Source organism: Acomys minous (assembly GCF_964271855.1).
Source record: "Acomys minous genome assembly, chromosome: 8".
Lineage (NCBI taxonomy): Eukaryota > Metazoa > Chordata > Mammalia > Rodentia > Muridae > Acomys > Acomys minous.
This window is the reverse complement of record NC_140489.1, coordinates 94133492-94148773: the sequence shown is the minus strand read 5'-3', so window position 1 is coordinate 94148773 and position 15282 is coordinate 94133492. Positions and strand designations below refer to the sequence as shown.

The window sequence follows — 15282 nt, the reverse complement described above, 5'->3', positions numbered from 1 at the left end:
AGAGGCTGGTATTGTTGACAGCTTATAATCAAAACTTGAAGGCTCATATGAGATTTGTGTACAGACTTTCTACTGTGTAATGATTCCTAGCTGCTGTGAGGATATTTCCATGGTGCCCGAAACTTCCCTTGTATCTATTTCAGTCAATTTCCATTCCACCCTAGCCCCATGCAGCCTCTACTGTGCTCTCCTCCTCCATCCCATTGGGCTTTACATGTCTTAAAAGACATGATATGACTTTTGTGTCTTATTATGTAAGTGTATCAAGAGTTGAATCCATCTCCAATCATAAGTAAATCCATAAGGATCATCAGGACACAAATGCCTCTGCATGCATTCATCTTTTATATAACAACAAGTAAATTTTTACATTTTGATACACTGGGAGAATGGCCTTACAGAAGCTTGTGTGATTTACTTTCACACTACCAATTTAGAAGTTTTCTCATTTTCTTAGTATCACCAAGAATAATCATTCATTTTGATCTCTGACTTTCTGGAAGGTGAAATATGATGCCATGCTTTAGGGCACAATATGAGGATGTTTGTGACCCAGGTTGTGACTCTTGGGTGAGTGAACAGTTTGTAGTTTTATTATATAAGGCACATCATGCTATTATTGTTTACTTGGAGTTGTTTTGTACTCTCTGTTGAAGTTTTTTTTTTTTTTGATACTAGAAGGCTGTTGCTTTGTTAGTTGCTTTTGAACAAAGATGTAGGTAAGAATTTAAATATATTGAGATAAGCATACTCAGCTCTGAAGAGGTGGTGAGGATCTTTAACTCCTTTTGTTTATTTATTTAGGTTTCTATTATTCCCTTTGTGATTCATCCCCCAATGACAAGATAATGTTTTCCTTTAGTTTTGAATACATCTAGAACCCATTACAACCCAGATTGAATGCATGCTTGCTGATTTGTCCTTTGAATGGATTAGACATAAGCTCATTCACTTCCTTCCGAAAGGCCTGTGAATGACTATGCATTCTTTTTGGCATTCACAACCGAAAGTTCTAGGAATACAAAGGAGTAATATCTTAGGTATCCTTTTGCAATTCTCGTAGAGAAGAAGGAATTTTTTCCCTTCAGATTTCTCTGACTTCATTTCGGGAGTGCCTGCGAGGCTAGTTCTCTTTGTTTTTCTGGAAAGGTGCAATATTGGCAGAGGGGCACAATTTTCTTTCTCCTTGTGCATTAGAAAGAGTACACCTGGCTCAGTGTGATCTACTCAGGAGGTACTGATGAGCCTCTGGTCAACATTTTCAGTGGCACTTAGGGGAGGCTGTGCAATACAGAGAAAGACTCACCAGCCTTGCAGATGACACAGGCCTGCAAAACTGGAATCACTTAAAGAGATACCAGAGCTCAGAAAGGAGGCCAGCAAGTCTGACCTTTAAAGGTGCAGTGTAAAGCACCGCTTTTAAGGCTAAGCAGCTTTCTGCTTGACTCAAGGAGACTCAGCTTGGTAGCACTTCAAGAAAAAGGATTTTGCTTTTATTTGTCCACAAGATCAGCAGAGGCTATGATTGCTGCCACATGCTCCCAAATGTAGCTTCATTCACTGCTGCACTGGGTAAATGCTCCTCAATTCTCCTGGAATGGAGGTCATGTCTGGAATATCAGGCTAAGTTTCTGCTAAATATAACCAAGAACCATAATCTATTGTGTCTATAGTTAAAAACAAAGCTCACACAATTTTGAGTGTACACAACATCACATTTTCTTATCTTATAAACAATGACTAAACTTTTATTTCACAAAGAAAACTTTTAGAAGCTGATGTAACTGAGATCTAAACAAGAGAATGCTAAGAATATGACAGTTTTGAAGAGTATTGGTATTAACACATCCTTGAATGTCTGGTAGAATTCCCAGGGGTCCTGCTCAAACTATGGCACCAGCCAAGGACAATACAGGCAGTAAACTTCGAACCCCTACCCAGATCTAGCCAATGGACAGGACATTCTCCACAGTTGAGTGGAGAGTGGGGTCTGACTTTCACATGAACTCTGGTGCCCCATATTTGACCACGCCCCCTGGATGGGGAGACCTGGGGGCACTCAGAGTAAGGATAGCAGGCTACCAAGAAAATACTATACCTATAGGATACCCTATAAATACAGGGGGAGGAGGTCCCCTTCATTCACAGTCATAGGGGAGGGGAGTAGGGGGGAAGTGGGAGGAAGGGAGGAAGGAATGAGAGGATACAAGGGATGGGATAACAATTGAGATATAATATGAATAAAGTAATAAAATATTTTATAAATCTCTTATTCATTATCTAGCCATCTAGCCATGATATTGGCTATCTTCTCTGGACAGCAGTGACTACTACAGTTCATTTTTGGACATAAGGAACTGGAATTCAAGCTATCACATGTCATGGGGTTTTATATGAACAACAGACCTAGAGATGTTGATGGACATTTACTTTACCCATGTACTTTGTGGGTATATGTTCAAATACATCTCTGCTTATAAGAGCCTCACCTACTCATATTCTTGCCTAGATACAGTTTTCACCTGCACTGACCTTGCTCACTATTAGACTCTGCTTACTTATAGCTTTCTCTTTTGATAGGGTGAAGCTGTCACATTATATCTTATCAATTTATCCTCTATTCCTGCTTCGTTTCTCAGGAAACAGCAGTTCAGGTTATGAAAGGAAAACATAATGGTCTCTGCTCCATTTCCCCATGCCAACCCATATTAAAAAGCCACTCTTCCTATGGATTTGGCTTCTGTGGTGAAAGTGTAAGCATGTCTCTTGGTTCAATTACCTGGACTAGGAAATGGATGGCCATCTAACGTAAAACAAACCACCTGGGTTTCTTTTCAGTCAGGCCTATATGTAGGCAGCTTCTCATATAAGAGCTGAGGCATGGCTTAAACTACACTTGTCATAGTTGGGAAGCCATCTGCTCACACAGGGAGAGGTGCCGGGGAGGGCAGCTGTGGAGAAGCAGCACAGTCACACCTCTTACTTTGCTTTCTGAGTGAAGCATACACCTGGTTCTGTTCCTCACTTTAGTTTACTTTGTCATGAACGATAAGAAAGCAGTTTTAGAAAGATTTAGACAAGTAAAATTACAGGAACAACCTGAGTATCAAGAACAGGGCACATAAAAAATGAATCAAGGTATGCACATGCTTATAATTTATGTGTGTATAAATACAGAAACATTTCTTCTCATTCTATTGGGCTTATCTTGCCCATGCCCTGAAGCTCAGCGGGGCTCTTCATCTCTTAGGAGATGTCCCCAAACCGTGATGCTCACTGCTTCTCACAACAGATATGCTGGGTGAGGTGACAGACTGTGCTTCCGTATCTTTCTAGCCCACACCCTCAATAGATGACAGGTGGGCAGTTTAAAGCACTTTCCTGGGACTGTGGAGATTGCCCGGCAGGTTCTACCATTGGGAGCAGAGTTTCATGCTATTTTTCTCCAGTGATGTTCCAAATTTGCTAGCAGGATTTAGCACAGTAGAGTAGGAACCTCGCTGAAAGTAGATATTGTATCTCAATCAGAAATTGAATTGTATTTAAAAGCACTCTCTGCTCTCAGGAAGGAGTGGCAGTGATAGCCCAAGAGAAGTCCTCATGAGTGGAGAAGAAGAGAAGTTACTACATCATCGCCTTCTTTTCAGTTTGGAAGTTTTCCTACTCCCATTAACCACACACTGGCTAGGTACTTTCCAATACTTTCCCTTTTTGTTCCTACCTATAAGGAGAAAAGAAAGGTAATAAACATTGCCAACGAAGGAGATGTTGTTTGAGAGCCTATAGTTTATTTGTAGAAGCAACTCTAATGTTTCCCATTTACTGATGCATATTATATAGTTGAAACACTTCACTAATTATCAATAATAATCATAAAATAATAGCTTAACAATCATTGCCTTTATGTATCTTAGTTTCACATAAGGCTTATCTTTATAGTAACTTTTAAACATTGACACATGATAACTGGCTTTTTTTTTTTTTTTACAAAAAACAAATCATGATATTAAATTCAAGATTAAATGATGAATCAAGGATGGTTGTCTAGTAAGTAATGAACCGAAACTCAAATCTAATTCCTTATAGCTCCATGTCTATCATTATAGGATGTTTTAGTACTTCAAAGAGAGCATTTCCCCCAGTTATACATAGTAAAAGTGGGCTTCTTATAGACACTGGCAGAATGGGTCTGTGGTTAGAGAGCCCTTTGGGACCCATGTGCTCTGATGGAGCTCAGCATCTTTCTGCTACTCACAATTTGCCACTGCTTAGCTGACATCTGGAACTGCTAACTCAGAGCTTGTTTGTTTCATTGTTCAATATCCACCACCTTTGCTAGGTAATGCCTCCAGTAACTTGGCCCTTGTTGGCCAAGTATAAGAGTACAGTCACTGAGTCAGGTGTCCCAAGGCCTGGCCAAACACTATCTCCAACCAGTAGTGCCTGTTGGTAGAGTAGTTCTAACCAGAGGGAACAGTCACCATAAAAGGCAATAGTCTGCTTAGGGTAGCTATAGTTACATGACTGAACAAGGAGGAAGGAATATTGGCATTGTTGAAGGCACAGCAAAACAAAAGACTATCATATAGACGCATCCCATTTCCCAAAAGAAAGCATATCTATGCTAAACAGTAGATAGAAACACACATTATTTGGATTTACAACCTTTATATCAGAGCTGAATCACCAAGAAATCTGCCGTGAATCATAGACAATGCCATTGGAAGTACTCCCCATCACTGTTAATTTTGGAACTGATCCACCATTCATCAAAGTCAACTATCAATCAGATTTTCTGTAAATGCTATACAAATCCACACAGAAAACCTGAAGTAGTCAAGTGAAGACAAAGACAGCAGTGACCCTGTGTAGGCCTCCTAGACACATGGCCTGTTGTCAGGCATGGCTAGGGCCACATAGGAGAAAGTTTTGAGTCTGGGCTAAGTGCTTAGGATAGAGTTTGAGACGAGGAACTCACTTCCGTGCAGGCCATTTACTCACGGTTCTCCTTAATCTGTTTGTCTTCTCTCCCTGGGACTCTCTAGGGAGTATCACCATGGTAGGAACACTGTAAATCCTCACCACACCAAGTGCTGGGTTCACAGTTGATCTAAGGGAGAAATGTTATTTCTGGATTGCATGCTGAGAGGCAAAGATCAAATCTTTCAACTGAACAACTATGGCATTTTCTCCCTGGATCCACTAAAAGATAAAATTGATCCCAAATATTGTCTTCCATTCTCCTTCAACCCCATGTGCTTATAAATCCTCCCTTCATATTTCCATCTCCAAACCAATCATTCTGTTCTGGCTTCCCTAGTACTTGCTCATATGTTTTCCCGGAAACCACCCCCCAAAAACCTGGCGACGACCATGGCCACCCCCCACCCCCACCACCCCCACCAAAAAACTCTTGAAATTATAAAACTGTCAATTTTAAGTGGCCACAATATAAAGTAAACCCGAAAGCCACAGTCTTACGGCTTCCATCTGATGTTTTGTACAGGCTCATGTGGCTGAACCCTTGCTCCCTAGTGCGTGGCATCGTTGTGGAGGTTATGGACTCTTCAGAGATGTGGGCTTGTTGGCTAATGCTGATCATTAGGGATGAGCCCTAAATGTGACGCCATACTTCTGTTTCTGGCCAGAGCTGTCTGCTTCCCGATCCCCAGGTCCTCTCTGCTCTAGACTGAATTGCTTCTCCATGCCTTCTCTGCTATGGTACATTGTATCCCTGAGCCTGGGAGCCAAACTAACCCCTCTTCCCTTAAGCTGCCGAGAAGCAAAGCAACTAATGTACCAGCTCGAACAGTTAAGTGATCTAAGACTTAGATTGTTTTGTGTTTCTAGAACAGGTTACCTGGAGTTGGGTACCTTTAGTGAACAGGAATGTGCTAGTCACAATTCTGGGGGCTGAGTTATTCAAGATAAAAGTCTGAATATTTGGCAAGAGTTTTCTTTTATTTTTTACTTTTTATTATTATATGGCAGAAGGTGGAAAGGCAAGAAAGCAGAAGCCCGTACCAGTGACCCATTTTTATAGTGATGTCATTCTACCTATGAGAGCCTTCTCAAATACCTCCTATTATCTTTCAAAATTGTCGTGTTGGGTCGTAAGACTCCATCTTTCAAATTCTGAACAAAGCACTGGAATGGAAGTGCTTGGGGTAAGATTTTAATTTTTTTCCAGTTTCACTTTTCACTTTTCTCTTTTTTATATTGCAACTGTCAGTGCTTTCAGCAGTGCAGACATCTTTATGGCACTTTCTAGGCTCTTTGGGGCCTTGAGAACAACTTTCTCAAAAATAATTTCTGACTCAGAGATGATAGAAATCTCTGGGGTGTCACTTTTGTCCATGCACTTCCAAATGACGCTAAATTTTCAGTGTTATTTTTCACTTTGTCATGGTCCAGCATGGCGCCTTTTAAATGTGTGTAGCTTGCATTTGGCTTTAAGACGGAGACATTCCAGGTGCTATCTATAACGTCTGCATCCTTTATGCTTTTTGTTTTGCAATTGGGTGATTCGAATTCACCCCAGCTTCTTTATTGCCTCATTTGGCAGGAAGCAAATAGTTCTCAGCACAGCAGGATCTCTTGGCTCCTTCAAGAGTCGTGATACTCAGTTTCTTTCTCAAAATGTAGGTTCCACTGTGTGGGGTGGCATTAAAGGATCAAGCGAGAGATCCGTGAGCTAATCTTTAAAGGGTCGTTTAAGACATACCCAAGTGTCCATCAGTAGAAGAATGGATAAAGAAACTGTGGTACATATACACTATGGAATACTACTCAGCTATTAAAAACAAGTAATTCCCAAAATTTGCAGATAAATGGATTGAGCTAGAAATGATCATAATGAGTGACTTAACCGAGAAGCAGAAAGACTCAAATGGTGTATACTCACTTATATCTGCATACTAGCCCAAGGGGCATGTCCCACGAAAGCCTTCACTTACCAGGAAACTGGGATAGAGGGGAGGACATCCTAATGGCACTCTAGATGAGAGAAGCATGGGAGAATAGCAAAGTAGAAGGATCCAGAAGGTCCTAGAAACCTACAAGTAGAACATTATGATAGGCAGATTTGGGCCCAGGGGTCCTGCTCAAACTAAGGCACCAGCCAAGGACAATACAGGAGGTAAACTTCAAACCCCTACCCAGATCTAGCCAATGGTCAGAACATTCTCCACAGTAAAGTGGAGAGTGGGATATGACTTTCTCACGTACTTTGGTGCCTCACATTTGACCATGTCCCCTGGAGGGGGAGACCTGGTGGCACTCAGAGGAAGGATAGCAGGTTACCAAGAAGAGACTTGATACCCTATGAGCATATACAGGGGGAGGTAATCCCTCTCAGGAACAGTCATAGGGGAGGGGAATAAGGAGAAAATGGGAGGGAGGGAATAATAGGAGGATACAAGGGATGGGATAACCGTAGAGATGTAACAAGAATAAATTAATAAAAAAATTAAAATTAAAAAGAAAAGACATACCCAGCGTTTTTTTTTTTTTTTTGATTGTCTGTTTTTTTCCAGACAGGGTTTCTCTGTGTAGCCTTGGTTGTCCTGGAATCTTGGTATCCAACTCAGAGATCTGCCTGCCTCCACCTCCCAAGTGCTGGAGTTATAGGCTTGCACCACCGCCACATAGCCCAGTAGGTTTTAATGAGTGAACCGGTCTTTAGAATCGCTTTTGGTGCCATTACTCTGTAGGTAAACAGGATGTGAAAACAATCCACAGTCAGGGTAGATGTGCAAATTTTATTTATGTATAAGGCACATTTAGAAGCCTCTTCCTACCATATCAGCTTTATCTGATAAACAATCAACTTTTAATTTTTAAAGTTTAAATTTTAATTTTTAAAATATAAAGGTGCAGTACAGATTCTGAAGTTTGTTAATTCCAAATAGCTGCACTGTTTTTCTAGATATCTGTCATAATACCAAGGCATTTGCATCCCAAGCCTTGTTGACTTGTGTCCTGTTTTGTCAAGAAGTGGACAGCTCTTGTGTAGCATGAGGAATGGCTTTCTTCGAGTTAAAGAAAAAATAGTGCAACAGTGTGACTATTCATGCATAATATAGCCAACTTTCTCAGCATCTAATGGTAGGTCCCCTAGAGAGGATAAGGTCAGAGATCAGACTGACTGCAGATTTCTCTCTTACAGCAAAGCTCGTTTGTTGGGAATAAGTTCATAGGAGGGGATACATGGATAAGTGTTTGGGAGTGTGGTTTTTCTTTTATGCACTTCTAAACTCTACTTACTCAAAAATATCCAAGAGCAACTTCACTTTGATTTTATGTTTTATTAAAACAGTGACTATTGAAGAGAGAACATTACTCTAATTATATAATTGAATAAAATAGCGAACAGATGCACTCTGGCTGCTGTGGACAGCCATCCTCATTTACAATGGTGAGCACAGCAAAGCCATCTGGACCTTTTTTGTATTTCATCTAAATTAGTTTCTGTTTTTGAATGTCACTCCAAGAGTTTCTATGCCACTGAGGCTACTGCTTCTAACGTGACCATGACAGAAGGGAGAAGTAGTCACAGCATGATGGTCATGTCTTCCTCTGAGATGGTTCATACCTGTATGGAAAAAAACCAAACCGTGCCCCTGCCTGTTCCCTGTTGCTAGATCACAATCTGAATATCATACCGACCTGATAGAGATATATTCTTTCATATACAGCATTCAACAAGGCTCCTTATTAATTACCAAACTTGTCCTTGATGCTCAAAAGCAAGGATGGGGCAGAGACATGTGAAAAAGGACTAACTGGCACGGCTTTCCTCATGCTGTGTTTGAAGAAATCTTTTAATGTCTCTGTTTCCATTTTGAAATTAATAAAATAGGATTACTATTAAATGCCTCAGGGATCTATTACAGGTTTCAAACACTCAAATATTTGTAGAGCATTTTGAGTAGTAACTGAAGCATTGAAAGCTTCATAAAGGTTTTTTTTTTTGTAAATGAGAACATATATGTGTATACATACATGCATATTTATATATGTATGTGTGTATGTATATATTTATGCATGCATGTGAGTATATACATTTTGTTGAATTGAGAGCCAGCATCAGTAACTCTCCACATCTGTGCTCTGTTGACCTGCACTGAGCTGTTAACAACAGTCTTTCCTCCAGTAACTCCTGCCTTCCTTGGCTTTTCTGCTCATGTTCTGTTTGGCATTTCTGTTCCTCTGCTTCCACCCTTGTCTCACACCCTTAATTTTCACATTGGTATGAAGTAATGTATACCATACTCCATTTTGGGGATTAAGCCAACCCCCTGCTTGTTTTTTCCTTGATTAGAATCTCCCTCTTGCCTTCCTTTTATGTCTCCATGACATGTTCTTCCTGTTGCCTCTGTCTAGCTCGCCATGCCTACCTTCTCCCCTGCAGTACCGTATGAAACCAGAAACTTGATTCCCAGCTTGATCCCACCTCCTTTTTGGAGGCCAGTTTATACTGATGAGGGCTTTGCAGATACCACATGTGGCTGTCTCAATGAGGAAAGCCCTTCTCCCTATAAATACATGTACTTTTTTTTTTTTTTTTACAATCAGAGGTTGTTTTAATAAACTTCTCATTGAGTACAAAGATTTCTTAGAATTTCCTGAACATGTGTTGACGTAAGAGTGTCACTGTATATAGAAAAACTCTGTTTCATAATGCTACAATACTACCTTGCAGATAGTACATCGTTTTTTTCTTTACATTTTATTTTTTCCTTTTATTGAAAATACATTTTGTTCTCATGTAATATGTCTTGACTATGGTTACCTGCCTCTATTTGTTTTTTTTAGTCATGTTCATAGGGAAGGGGAGTAAGGGGAAAGTGGGAGGGAGGGAGGAATGGGAGGATACAAGGGATGGGATAACAATTGAGATGTAATATGAATAAATTAGTAAATTATTAAAAATGCTTGTATTTTAGTGCTTTGTCCATAGCTGGTGGTGCTGTTGGGGGAAACCATGAAACTTTAGGAGGTACAAGCCTTGCTGAAGGAAGTAAATCACTAGAGGGCGGCTTTGAGGATATCTAGCCTTGTCTAACTTCCTGCTCTGTCTCTGTCACCCTACACGGCCCCCTCTTGTGTGTGGATGAAATGTGATCTTTCTGCTTCCTGCTTCTTCCTCTACTCCTTTCCCCACAACTAGGTAATCTGTCTCTCTGGAATCATAAACTAAAACAACTCCCCATTTCCTTAAGTGGCTTTTATTAAGATAGTTTATCACAGCAATAGAAAAGTAACTAATAGACAATACATTAGGCTCATAATTCATGAGGTGGGCATTAGAATCAATTAGGAGAGTTTTATGTAGACTGATCAAGGTGAACCATGATAAACCTTTCAAGTACTAATATCATTTTTATCAGTTGCATCACCTGTGCTTACAAACATACTAGGAAGTACCCCATATTTCCAAGAATGCTCTGGATTCAAGGATGGATTTTCAAGAAACACCTATGTGATAAATACATTTGTTTAACTGACATTTTTCCAAGTGTCAATTCTATTTTATTAGTCAACTAGGAAACTAATCAGTCCTCTAGTGCAGGAAAATATCAATTTAACACTCTTCCTCATCATCACCAGATCCAGTACCACCCTGGCCAGGCCTCTCCACTTGACCTGAGCAGCCACCACCATAAGGGGAATGGGGCGAGAAGTCAATGCACTTCTGGGAGTCCTGACGGACAATGAAGGGTGTGATGTTCACCCCCTGCTTGTGGACTCTGGTGTGACGCTGGCAGAGAAGTACATGAGCATCAGGGGCAGATTTGGCCAGGCCCAGTTTAAAGATCTGGGACTACAGCCACCTCTCAATGAAATCCTCAATAGTTAGGCCCAGAGTATAATCCAGCTTCATCTTGCCCTCATTCAGCACCCCAATATGAGCAAATGACCTTAGTAGAACATTGCCTTCAAAAAGACACCGTGGGTCATTTTGTCCAGCATCAGCAGCTTCCAGGCAGCCTTGTGGATCTTGGCCAGGGTAAGTTTGACCCTCCATACCTAATGTTTGTTCTGGAGCCCATATTCTCTGATCAACTTCCGTTCCTGGTCAAGATGCAATTTCTCAAAGGGTCTCTGTGGAGTCACATAGGTTCGGTGACAAACCCAACATCTGGCAAATGGCATGTTGGCTTTGCTAGGCCTGCTGTGCCTATGAACAAACTCGGGCCCATGACAAAGAAAGACTTTTTAAAAAATACACAGGATTGTTAGTATAAACTACAACCCAAACCAAATGCTGAATATACAGAAAATTGACTTAGGCAATGCTGTATTGTTTCTAATTCTCAAATTAGCTGGCCTTAAAATATAAAAGAAAGCCATTAGCTACATGGGGATGTTAGTATAAAAGACTTACTTTGTACTGGGTTAACAATTATGCTCAATTTTAGATTCATTCAATTTCAAAAAGTAATTTGGCTGCATTTCTGCCCTTCAGAAAACATAGTAGACACCCAGGCAGAGCTCTAGTTATAATGAAATCTAGAAGCACAGGGTGTGCTACAATTTACCCTTAGAAACCCAGCAATGATAGAATTATGGAGATCTCCAGGGCAGGGAAAGTTGGTAGAAATGCTTCTGAGACTTAGAGAGTTTTAGAAATTCATGTGTTTAATACTGAACTTTTATGACAGTAGTGAGTATATAATAATGAGCTCTGTGAAGACTGACATTAATCACACCAAACAGAATAATGCTATAGCAACCCAGCTCCTCGCCATGTGGCAAGAACATGTGCTTTGAATGAAGAAGACAGGACAAAAGTGAAAGGTTGACTTCTCTGCTTGATCACCCAGGGAAGTCACTCAACTGGGCACTTCCAGAGATTCTTGAATTGTGCAAGATGGTTGGAAGCCTACCATGAAGGTCCTTTTGCCCACAGATCCCCAGTGCAACCAGGAATGTTAAGCACATGGGATTGTGTTTCTAATGGGAAAAGGGAAAACCTGAGAGAATTGTAATGATCTGTGTTGTCTGTTGAACTAGGTCATATCACGCTTCTATAACTAGGACCAGAGGTGGCTAGTAATCTAAATGACTCTTATAAGCCAGAGACTCCCTCACGCTCCCACTCCAGAACCAGAGGTGGCTATTAGCCCAAAAAATTTCTATACTACATGTATGACTGAGACCAGGATAGGCCCTCAGGCCCTAAAGCTAGTACAGGGCTAGAACTCATCTTCTTAGAAGAAATGACGTGTAGCCTGAGTTGGGTTTTGATGTAATTACACTCCTGATGCAACAGGGATTCTATTACACCAGGAACACCCACCCCCACCCCACCCCCCAAAGTCACACTGGGAAGAAACCACCTGACATTAGACTCATGAAGTCTGATCTAGGTGGATGAAGTCAACGTGCACCAGGTTTTCACTCTTCTTTAAGCAGTTTGCTTCCCTGTGTGACACCTGCTGGGTGGCATCACATGACCACCTACTCCACATGCCTTTGGGAAGATTCAGGTGTTGGTGCGTGCCAAGTGTGTGCCTAGGCTGGGTAGACACTGAAGAAATGCCAGTCTCTTCCACCTTCAGGGTGCAGGCGACTCTTCATGAATGTGCCATTCTCGAAGGCTCAAGACACTAACAGGTCATCTTACTGGTAGTGGCATTTAACGGGAACTTAGTGAAAATCAGAAAGCAGGATGCAAGCTCTTTTCATATCAGCACGTGCAACTCCTTCAGGTGATATTGACAACAGCTCTCTGACTCCATCTCCCATTTTTGAAGGCTTCTCCTTTTTTTTCCCCCAGGAAGCTTCTTTCAACTGCTCTTGCAAGCAGTAACCTTTTCTTCCCTCAGAAACTGTAGCTCCTGGGGTAGTTTATGGAGCCCTTGGGAACCTCTTGCCCTGCTTTTAATGTTGATGTGGATGACTCAGCTGTTTAACTTATTGGAAAGCTGTTTCAGGTTTCCGGAGTTGTATTCTTCCTCTCTGGTTCCTAATGTGGGGAGAGCTGAGAAAAAAAGGGAGTGAATGGATGCCAGGGTCCAGGCTGTGTGAGGAGAATGGAAAGATTCACTCTTCCCTGGGGGAGGGAGGGTTAAGGCTAGCACAAAGAAGGTTGATTTGCCTTCCCAACTTACAGGGCCAAACACTAGACTCCTCACATGGCCCTATCCCCAGCCAAGTGTTCTTAAAAAAAAAAATGATAAAAACCAAAATTGGTAAGTGATTACCTACTTCTCATTTTCAGGGGAAAAATCCCATTCTATGAAAATGTGATATTTTTTATTTGTGCTGTTTTTTTCTATGTCATCCTTTGTAAAAAAAAAAAAACCAACAAGTCATTATTGCAGTAATAAATCAGTTGTGCTCTACCTGTCCCTTACTGAATGAGAAGCCCTAGACAATCTTCTCTGTTTTTACTGTTAAATGAGTAAAATAATAGAAGAAGTTATTGTAATAGAAGTTGAAGTCACATCCACAGTGATGATCAGAGCATGGTTGAGCACACAAAACCCAGTTAAGGGGTGTGTGTGAAACCTGGGATGGGGTGGTATGAAAGAGAGAAGGAACAGTCTGTACAGAACTGAGGGTACTGTGGCCTGTGGACTATCACATACCACGCCCTATGGCTAGAGTAGACTGTGCATGGGGACACAAGGGGAGATGATGTGAGGAGACTCTGGAGCCAAGAGTAGTATCCAGCTCGCTAAAGTCACTTTGTGCTGTTGTAGACAATTTGGTTTTTGTTGTGAAGGTAAGAGGGCATCATAGAATAGTAATAATTAAGGTGTTAGTCTATTCATGCCTGGCACCACCAAAGGGCCCATAGGACATGCTTCCCCTCCCGCGTCTGCCCTTGTGCAGAAAGCAATAGCTACCTCAAGTCTTAGCATGTCTTATGCAATTGACATCATCCCTATGGATCAAATCAGCCTTATAAACTACAACAAAAACTATGCGATATTAAGGACATTTTCTGAGAGGGAGTAGTTGCCCAACACCCTAAGATCATTGAGGATTCTATGACTCCTATTTGGTTCTCTTCTGTGAATTCTATTTGGTTGGTGAGTGCTTCACTGGATGAGGCTGAGACATGCCCCCTTTGGCTACAAGGAGCCACTCAGGATTCTTGGAGAGAGGACTGGGATGCTGTGCAACAGAGGAGGCATTTTAGTTCTGAAGAACACTCTTGGCTTCTTAGGAATAATAGTATTATGATAGAACAATTCTAGACAATGACTAATTTTGTGCCAACATATAAGCTAGAAAAATAAATGCTGGAAGAGCTCCAATGAAAAAGAATGCCCTGTGAGCTAGAAGCCTGGGGAGACTGATCTACAGGAGTTGAAGCCTGAAAAGGGCACAGATCAGAATAAACAGATAAAGAGGATAAAGAAAACAAATGGAAACATTTCCAAAGGACATGATATCATTGACATACATGTGTGTGAGCATGTGCCCATGTGCAGGACATATGGATGTGGAAATGTATGTTGGGGAGAATTTCAATAAGACTTAGAATTCAGAAGCTGACATGGACAGAAAATTTTCTCATTACTTTTTAATATTAACATTACAGTTTAATATGCTTTCAAAGGTGAAGCAAGAAGCAAGCATGGCTGTGGTGACAGAGGAGAAGAAAGTGAAGTGAAGACAAAGAGAGGAAGGAGACAGAAAGATAAGGATAGGCACATAAAAACAACAGGAGGAGGACGGGGGAGAAGGGAAGACGGGAAAGGAGCTGGTGCAAGGGAGGTTATGTCTTTGTCCTATTTAGTTCTTTATAGCCGGGCTCTGTGAGATTGGAACCAGAAGCAAAGAGTATCCTTCTCCAAAGAGGGATGGAAATTGATGCTTTGTGTTTGGTGGTGAAAACACATGGGGGTAAATAAGAAGCCAAGCCATAGAACACGGAAGATTTTCATTAGACTTATGAACTAGTTGAGTGCAATGTGAAGCGTGGTTTGTCAAGAAACATAAAATGAAGTATAAAACTTCCCAGCAACATTTGAAGTGTTTTCTTTTGAGCCTTATTTTCAAAGCCACAGGAAATATATGTACCCCCTCCCCTTAGTCACACTGTTCAGGTACCCTGTAAGCATCCTGTATCTATGAGGTATCAGGCGCTCTGATGCCAGTCCAAATGGAAAGAAAAGATCAGCCAAACCTTCTGCGGGTTTAACATGGGAGTATCAGAAATGATGGGAGAACCCATTTGTGGAGACACTCCCATAGGTGGGCAACATCTGTCCCTCACAACAGCTAATTCCTGACAGCCCTTGAAAGCAGAATCCCTCTTCT

At 41.2% G+C, this 15282-nt stretch overlaps 1 long non-coding RNA gene and 1 pseudogene across 2 annotated transcripts in view; one reads left to right on the top strand and one right to left on the bottom strand.

The window, feature by feature from the left end:
- LOC311603823 overlaps nt 1-15282 on the top strand; it is a 294782-nt gene that overhangs the window by 149935 nt on the left and 129565 nt on the right. The gene's annotated exons all lie outside the window — the stretch shown is intronic.
- LOC311603414 (small ribosomal subunit protein uS4-like) lies at nt 10586-11157 on the bottom strand (annotated as a pseudogene). Its single transcript has one exon. The product of its transcript is annotated as a small ribosomal subunit protein uS4-like (transcript).